This window comes from Citrus clementina, unplaced genomic scaffold, assembly GCF_000493195.1.
Source record: "Citrus clementina cultivar Clemenules unplaced genomic scaffold, Citrus_clementina_v1.0 scaffold_9, whole genome shotgun sequence".
Lineage (NCBI taxonomy): Eukaryota > Viridiplantae > Streptophyta > Magnoliopsida > Sapindales > Rutaceae > Citrus > Citrus x clementina.
The window spans coordinates 16,209,285-16,219,650 of NW_006261964.1; positions in this window are offsets into that span (position 1 = coordinate 16,209,285).

A 10,366-nucleotide genomic window follows, 5' to 3' on the forward strand; every position below is an offset into this window, starting at 1 on the left:
TGATATGGTTGAACAATTCCTTGAAGTCTTTATGGATGACTTTTCTGTCTTTGGTGATTCATTTTATCAATGTTTACATCATCTAACACTGGTTCTGTAGAGATGTATCGAGAAGAACTTCGTCTTAAATTGGGAGAAGTGTCATTTTATGGTAAAACAAGGTATTGTTCTCGGTCACATCATTTCGAGCAAAGGTATTGAGGTTGACAAAGCCAAGATGGATCTCATTTCTAATCTTCCTCCACCAAAAACAATCAGATAAGTAAGATCTTTCCTTGGGCATACTGGTTTTTATAGACGTTTCATTAAAGATTTTAGCAAAGTTTCTAGACCTTTATGCAATCTAATTGCTAAGGATATACCTTTTATCTTTAATGATTCATGTCTTGTGGCATTTAAAAAATTAAAGCAGTTGTTGACATCATCACCCATCATTTAGCCCTCAAACTGAAACTTACCATTCGAGCTCATGTGTGATGCATCTGATTATGCAGTAGGAGTTATTTTAGGACAAAGAGTTGATCGAATTCCCCATGTTATTTATTATGCTAGTATGACATTGAATGATGCACAGTTGAACTATTCAACTACTGAAAAAGAAATGCTAGCAGTAGTGTTTGCATTGGAAAAAATTTGATCTTATCTCATTGGTTGTAAAATAATTGTATTCACAGATCATGCTGCTCTTAAATATCTTCTCACAAAGAAAGATGCAAAAGCTACACTAATTCATTGGGTGTTATTTTTGCAGGAATTTGACTTAGAATTAAAAAATAAGAAAGGCACAGAAAATGTTGTGGCTGACCATCTTTCTCGTCTCCATTTTGACACAATTATGGAATCATTATCATTGAATGAGTCATTTCCAGATGAATAATTGATGAGTGTGGAAGTATTACCATGGTATGCTGACATTGTGAATTATCTTGTTACAGATCAACTTCTATAACATTGGACCAAACAAGACAAAGCCAAATTTTTTGTAGAAATAAAGAATTTCTTTTGGGATGACCCTTATTTGTTCAAGTATTGTGTAGATCAAATTATTAGACGATGTGTCCCAGAAAATGAAATTCATAATATCCTTTCATTCTGCCATGAACAAGCTTGTGGAGGCCATTTCAGTACTAAGAAAACAGCAACTAAAGTTTTACAATGTGGTTTTTATTCGCCAATTATATTTCAAGATGTTTACACTTTCTGTTCTTCATGTGATATGAGTCAACGAATGGGGAGCATTATCTTGAGTGTTAGAAAATGCATATTTATAAAGGAGAAAACCATCATTTACATTTTAAGTCTTACTAACAACCCTTACTTTTATGTTTTTAACATTCTTGTGATTTAATTACGTGTGTTTTATTTTAATTAAGTAATTTATGTATTTTAGGGGCATTATAGTCATTTCACAATAAAAGAGAGATCAGACGGCAAAACAGACATCACTTTTGAACTCAGGACGGTCAAAAACCTTAGGAGGAGCATAAAAGGAAAAATGGCACTATTTACATGTACGGTACTATTCACGTGTACGGTACTGTATACGTTACTATTCACGACACTGTTCACATAGACGGATGATGACGTGGCATTGACCGATGATGTGGCATTGACTGATGAGGTGTCACGATCCTGTTGGACTAAAATTCTTATGTACTGTTGATGGTGACGTGGCAGCATATCAGTGGACGAAAAATCTCGCGTACGGTGCATGCATCACACAGGATTATTTTCAACCAAACCGTGTTACTGTTTATCCGGGTCAAACCGCGTTACTGTTCAAAGTCGGGTCAAACCGTGTTACTGTTCATCCGCGTGGTCAAACCGTGGACTGTTGACTGATGACGTGGCGCAATCCTGAGCGTCCAAACTGTTTTTAATCCGATGGCCATGATTTACTCCATGTATCTATAAAAAGGGGGCCTCTCCCCCCTAATTTGATATCTCTGAATCCATTTTTGGGATCTATTTTCTGTAATTCCCTCTCCATCTTGTATTTTCTTCATATTTTAATAAATTCCCATTTTGCCCCTAGTTCAATTATGAGTGGCTAATTTTCTTTCAAGCTTGGGTTGAAGGTGAAGTCTCAACATGTGTCATGGGCTTAATTTGGTAAATTTATTTTCTCTTCCCCTCTAGTTTTTGTGGATGTTTTGACTTCTCGTCGACAAATAATACTAATCTTGTCTAGTACCGCCTTGGTTACACCGGCTCTCTAGTATAAGGTTATTATTATTTGGCACGATAAGCCCTTAGCACCATATTGATTAGAGCGTGGTTCATGAGGTGTGGATTCCCCCTTCATAATTTAATTGGCATTAATACGGATTATTTAGCTCATGATGCATGTTGATACGGATCCAGATACCCAAGTACGTCATTTCAATAGATTTCGCTTCAATTTATTCTCGCCATTGCAATTCCAATTTTAGAATCTCAATTCCAATTTTAGGATAATTTAAATCACTTCCACCACAATTTCAACCACCCATTTACAAAATTAATTCTACACATAATTAAAATCCACCTCCTCGTGGGATCGACACTCGTCACCATTGATCTATACTACAATAGATTCGTGCGCTTGCGAGTACATTAAAATTTGCACAACACATTACACGAAGGAATATGATGCCATTAAATTCAATTTTAGTGGTTGAGATTTTTGATGTATGGGGTATCAACTTCATGGGACCCTTTCCCCCTTCTTTTGGCCATCAATACATATTGGTTGTTATTGACTACATATCAAAATGGGTAGAAGCAATTCCATGTAGAACCAATGATCACAAGATGGTGATAGGATTTTTGAAAAGCAATATTGTTTCACGCTTTGGATTCCCTCGAGCAATAATCAGTGATGGTGGTGCCCACTTTTGTAACAAAGCATTCAAGGCTCTTTTGACGAAGTATTCAATCACTCACAAAGTGGCGACCCCATATCATCCGCAAACCAGTGGCCAAGTTGAGATCTCCAATCGAGAAATAAAATACATATTAGAAAAGACGGTGAGGCCAGACAGAAAAGATTGGTCATTAAGACTTGATGATGCATTATGGGCATATAGAACGGCTTTCAAGACCCTGATTGGGATGTCACCCTACAGGCTGGTGTATGGAAAAGCTTACCACCTACCTGTGGAACTCGAGCATCGTGCATATTGGGCCATCAAGAAATTCAACTTTAACATGCAGCAAGCTAGCTCAGAAAGAAGATTACAATTGGCATAACTTGAAGAAATTCGCAATGATGCATACGAAAATGCCAAAATTTACAAGCAGCGAATGAAAGTCTTCCATGACAAGCAAATTATCAGAAAATCTTTCACTCCAGGTCAAAAAGTGATTTTATTTAATTCTCGCTTGCATCTATTCCCAAGTAAGTTACGCTCTTGTTGGTCTGGCCTCTTTATTGTCCATACTGTTTTTTCACATGGGGCAATTGAAATTAAGGACCCAAAGAACGGTGTCATGTTTAAAGTTAATGATCAACGATTAAAGTCATATCTAGAGTACCAACCACATGGAGAGGACATCGAAATAAATTTGAGTAACCCACCAGATTTGAATTGAGTTTTTTCTTTCTTTCTTTTCGGTGATTTGATTTTTTTTTCTTTCTTTTTATTATTCTTTTGCTAATTGAAATTATTTTTGCATAAGTGTGTTTGTTTAACCATTAAGTTTTCTCTTATCATTGTTAATCATGAGTACCATAGCTAAACAGTTCCTCCTAAACATTCTTAAACCACTTCAACGTGTAAAATCTCATATCAAAAGGCAGATTCGATTTTGTAAAACACATCGCATTTGGGCTCTGCAACCACCAGAGTTAGTATCCTATATTGAGAATTTAGAAAGCCAACTCAGAGACATTGAGAGAAGTGTCTACAACATCCAGTTGGAGCTTGAGGTAAATTTAATAAGAGGATGATTTTAATTTTCTTTGTGTGTTTTAATTTGTTTTTCTGTTTGTGTGCTTTAGTTTGTTACCCCGGTGAAGTGGCGGATAACGGTACTCCGTGACAATCAAGTCGGTTACTTCAGTTTCCCATAATAACTGATATTCTGAGGCGAAGGTATGGACAGAAACAAGATTCTAGCAAAGCTTCACAATCGATTCCCTTCACTTCCTCAGAATGTCCTCCTTACAATCTATAAAGCTCGGTCCGAACGCATGCAATTGCTCATGAGGAATAACATACCTGCTGACATACGTTGGTTAATCAAGGCTAAAGTACGATTGGCAGGTGAGTTACCTCTAAAATTTATTGCATACATGTCTGGCTGTGGTAAAGGAAATTATGCAAGAAAACGAAGAACTCGAAGAATTTCTGTTGCTTGTCATAAATGTGCCAGAATGAGATGCAATAAAAACCCATGTTCTTTAGGAATGGTGTCTAATAATATGAAAGATAAAATTCAATTCATTAGAGATGGCTTGAATAAGGAGTCATTGGATGATATCCTCCTGTCTCTTGAAACGCATCTCAGTAGATATGTGCAAGGAGCGATTCTCCAGTTATGGCCAGTATTATAGAAAGAGCATGCACAATATAGTCTCGGGAATCTGACTATAAACGACTCTGTTTTCCAGTTTATAAGAAAACTGGATGGGAAGCCTATCCTCGACCCATAGAGGGCGTTCAAGCCGTTTCTAGACGTAAAACTAGAGGAAGATGTGAGCCACAATTGCAACTACCTGTAAATATCCTTTTACTTCACTGTTATTTTATTTCACTATTGTTTTATCTTTTCATTATTGTCTTTAATAAATTTATTTTATCATTATTTCTTTTTCTTTTTACTGTTTCCTTTTTTACTCACGAGCCATGTGCTTTACGCGTTATTTGACACTGACATGCCACCTCATACACAGTTGTGACCCATTGTCACCAAGATTCTTAAATATGACTTTTTGTTAAGCACTCACAAATTGTTTTAGAGAAATATTCCAATGGCAGCTACTCCGAATAAACAATTCAAGAACATTTGTGTGCTTTTTGGATTTAACTATGGTAAACATAAAGAGTTCGTTGATGCAGTCATAGACCTTGGTCGAACCATAGCAGAGAGAAAACTGCACTTATTGTATGGAGGAGGTAACCGAGGGTTATCAAAATTGGTCTCAGAAGCTGCTTTCGTAAGAGGAAGCCAAGTGTTAGGCATCATCCTAAGAGCCTTAAAATCTTTGGGCAGTTTGGCTGACTCACCGACTGGAGAAGAGTTAGTCGTCTCAGGTATGCAAGAAAGAATAATTGAAATGCTTAATCATGCTGATGCTTTTATTTTCCTTCCTTGAGATCTTGCAACACTAGAGGCACTTATCACACTAGCATCTTGGGCCCATCTGCACATTCACCATAAGTCTATCAGTTTGTTAAATGTCAATAATTTTTATGACGGTTTTATTGCATTTCTTAACCATGCAATAAAAAACTATTTCATTCCTTCCACAGCAAAAAAGCTTTTTATTTGTGCTCACACTGCTAATGAGCTACTTGATCTGTTACAAGCTCATAAACCGGAGCCAGACTCTGGACCTTTGTGTTGGAGCGTCCAAATAATGACGGTAACAATAGCCGCAGTAAGAAGTACAAATTAGATTTAACTCTCCGCCTATAAATATTTTCTTTTGTGTTGCACCACCCAGGTGATGTCTTCTAAACTCTACTTTATTCCTTTCAAACATTGAAGACAATGTTTCGTTCTAGTTGGGGGGAGGGAATAGTCGACAATTGTGGAATCTTGGTTAAGTTTTTATTAATTTTTTGTTGTAGAAACTAACTGTTGCTAACTTTTGGAATTGAAGATGGCTGAATATAAAGTGTAGTTACTCTAGAAACACATCTTCTTCGTTAAAAAAAATAAAAAAAAAATTCTAGATATTTTCTTTTTCTTTATTAATTTTTTTTACAATCATTTTTCTTTTTCTTTCTAATTTCTCCTTTATAAATATACACTTTCAAATTTTTTTGAGTCGAAGATGGCTGAATATGGAGTGTAGTGCCTCTATAAACACATCTTCTTAGTTAAAAAAAATTATTTTTTATCATTTTAAATGTAACTTTTCTAATTAATTTTCTGCATCATTTTCACATTTCTGCATGCATATTTTCCTTTCATATTTAGAATAGGTTGGGGGGTAGAATGTTGTTTAAAAAAAAATTGTGTGATTTGTTTTAACATTGGATGACATGATGAATTTTAGATTTTAGTATTTTATTATCTTTGGTCTTAAGTGATGTTACGCTATGTTTGCTACTCTACATGTTGATGTCGGAGACAAATATGAGTTGCTTGAAGGAATGAACATGTCATAATAAGTACCAAGTGAGTTTTTTTTAGCCTATTATTTTTCTTGGAGAGTAACCCATTTGCCCATTCTTTATACAACTTAGCAATTTATTATTTTATACATGATCTCTAGATTTTTTTTGAGTTAACCCTAAAAAAAAATGTGTATTGCTACATTTGGAGGCCCATCTAACTAGTAGATATGGAAGATTATTTAGAGCCCTAAAAGATGATGGAAAGGTCATCTTTGATCCGTTTGAGCCTTTTTAGCCATCCCTTTTATGAAATATCCATAGTTAACCCTTTTGAGCCTTTAAAAACAAAAACATTTTCTTTGTCAAACTTATCATCTTGACCTACTCTGATTTGGAGTATTACCCGATATCTTACAAGTTTCATCACCTATTTATGTTTGAGAAAAATGTACATAATTATTTTTTTTCAGTGAAGTTGTGCCAAACAAAAGCAGAAAAAAAACAAAAACAAAACAAAAAAAATTGTTGTTAAAAAAATAAAAAAAATAACAATAATAGGTGAAATCCACCTTACAACTTCCAAAAAAAAAATATCTCTACATTTTTCTCAAACATATACTTTGTTTTCCTTATTTTCCCTCCTTTGTTAGCCATGTCCCTAGCCTACATTACATCCTAATAAAAGTCTTTCTTGATTTTAGGGAACTATAGTCTGCAGTAGAAGCTAGTTATATGGGCTAAAAAGATGTAGTGGTACATAAAAAAATGAATAAATAAATAAATTGGGTTGACTAGCATTTTTATTTGACTTGAGATCGCATTATTTCTAAACTGGGGGCATATTTCGTTCATCTTTGTGAGAGCATGTGATATCACTTCTTTATTATTTTCTCTCAATTATCATTCAATAGAGTGACTATTTTTATTGAGTTTAATTTCTTTATGAGGGTGTCACTACTTCCAGTGAGATTTTGGAGTTTGACATGTCATTCTTGAAAGTGGCTAGGACAAAGTCCACTGGGCTGATTCATGTGGATGGTTGATGTGGGTGTGATGTTTCTTTAAACTGGAGATAATACTTATACTTTTATTTGATTACTATCATTAGTCTGATTGAATAAACATGATTGTTTAAAAAAAAATCATTTTGGATTTGAATTTTGTTTTCGTTTTATTTGCTAGGGACTAGCAATAAGTTGGTTGGGGGGTGTGTTGAGTGTTAGAAAATGTATATTTATAAAGGAGAAAATCATCATTTTACACTCCAAGTGTTACTAACACCTTTACTTTTATGTATTTAAGTTTCTTGTTATTTAATTATGTGTTTTATTTTAATTAATTATTTTATATATTTTAGGGGCATTATGATCATTTCACAATAAACGAGAGATCAAACGGCAAAACGGACATCACTTTTGAACTCAGGACAGTCGAAAATCTTAGGAGGAGCATAAAAGGAAAAATGGCACTGTTCACATGTACAGCATTGTTCACATGTACGGTACTATCTACGTTACTATTCACATAGACAGATCGATGACGTGGCATTGACCGATGATGTGGCATTGACTGATAAGGTGTCACGATCCTGTTGGACTAAAATTCTTATGCACTGTTGATTGGTGACGTGGCAGCATGTTAGTGGACCAAAAATTGTGCGTACGGTATATGCATATACACAGGATTATTTTCAACCAAACCACGTTACTGTTCAAGACGGGTCAAACCATGTCACTGTTCAAACCGCATACTATTAACTAATGACGTGACGCAATCCTGAGCGTCCAAACTGTTTTTAATCCGATGACCATGATTTACTCAATGTATCTATAAAAAAGGGGCCTCCCCACCCCCTAATTTGATATCTCTGAATCTATTTTTGGACTTCATTTTCTATAATTCCTTCTCCATCTTGTATTTTCTACGTGTTTTAATAAATTTCCATTTTGCCCCTAGTTCAATTATGAGTAACTAATTTTCTTTCAAGCTTGGGTTGAAGGTAAAGTCTCAACATGTGTCGTGGGCTTTATTTGGTAAATTTATTTTCTCTTCCCCTCTAGTTTTTGCGGATGTTTCGACTTCTCGTCGACAAATAATAATAAGCTTGTCTAGATACCGCCCTGGTTTCATTGGCTCCCTAGTACAAGGTTATTATTATTTGGCACAATAAGCCCTTAGCACCATATTGATTAGAGTGTGGTTCATGAGGTGTGGATTCCCCTCTCATGATTTAATTGGTATTAATAAGGAATATTTAGCCCATTGTGCATGTTGATCCGGATCTAAATATCCAAGTACGTCATTTCAATAGATTTCTATTCAGTTTATTCTCGCCATTTAAAATCCAATTTTAGGATAATGTAAAGTCACTTTCACCACAAATTCAACCACCCTCATACAAAATTAATTCTACATATAATTAAAATCCACCTCCTCGTAGGATCGACACTCGTCACCATTGATCTATTTTACAATAGATTCTTGCACTTGCGAGTTCAATAAAATTTGCACAATATGTGACGTGCAATTCTCTTAAAAGAGATTGCACCCAATTAACTTCAGCAGTAGTAGAAGATACTGCCTGATATTCAGCTTCAGTGGATGAGCGAGCCACAGTACGCTAGTTTTTCGAGCACTAAGAGAATGGATTTTTACCAAGATATAAGACAAATACTATGGTAGAGGTGCGATCATCACGATTTACACCCCAATCAGAATTAGAAAAACCATGAAGAATTAATGGACATTGTCGATGTAAAAAGAGACCATGATGGAGTGCATGTTTGAGCTACTGCAATAACCATTTTATGGCAGCCCAATGAGTCTGTGAAGGAGAGTGCATGAACTGTGAAAGTTTGTTCACAGCATAAAAGATATCCAATCGAGTCAAAGATAAATATGGAAGTGATCTAATCACACAACAATATTCAATAGCATCTGCAGGTTGTGAATTATCCTTGAAGACAAGGGTAGTTGAAGTAGAAAGGGGTGTAGTATTGATTTTAGCCCCATCCATTTTTGTACGCTCAAGGATATCTCGAATATATTTTTGTTGGCTGAGGAAAAGACCATTATTGGTTGAAATAACTTCCACACCTAAAAAATAATGAAGAGCAGCCATATCTTTGACCGAAAACCTAGAGGAGAGAATCTGAATGAAATGTGCAACCCAAGTAGAGCAACTCCCAGTAATAATTAAAACTTCAACATATACAAGGAAATACATTATAATGCCAGCCTTGTGATAGACAAATAAAGAGGTGTATGGCCGTGAATTAACAAACCTATAGACAAGTAAAAAAGAACTTATCTCCTTGTATCAAGCTCAAGGAGCCAGTTTGAGACCATAAATAGCCTTACGCAACCCGCAAACATGTGAGCAAAAGTTAAGATCAACAAAACCATGTGGTTGAGCCATATAGACCTCCTCTGATAGACTTCCTTGTAAAAATGCATTATTAACATCTAATTGATTTATATTCCAGCCTCATGCAAGAGCAAGATATAAAACCATCCAAATAGTTGTAGGTTTAACCACATAACTAAATGTCTCAGTAAAATCAAGGCCAAGGTGTTGATGAAAACCCTTGGCGACTGGTCTTGCCATAAATCGCTCAATACTCCCATTTGGTTTTCATTTGATTCTGAAAACCCATTTGTAACCCACAACATTTTGAGATGGATTGGGAGGCACTAACTCCCATGTGCCATTTCAAACAAATGTCGTAAACTCTTCACGCATAACTATTCTCCATTTAGGATCATTTAAGGCTTGAGAGACACAAGATGGTTCATATGATAAAGGTAGCAGTTGTTTGGTTGTTACATGAATCTGTTTGTGTTTGAAAATATTATTTTGAGAGCAAATTGTCATTGAGTGAGTTCGTAAGGGCACAAGTGGGTGCAATGGTAAAGGTATCTCAATAGGTAATAATGGGGTAGATTCAGCATGTACAGAATCAGTAGTGGATGAAGATGAATTATGAGAATCTGCACCAGAGGCAACATGATTAGAGGAACTAATAAAGACATTACCTTTTTTAGTAATCTTTGATGAAGCACATAAAGTACTAGCATCATGTGCAAGCAGTTATGGT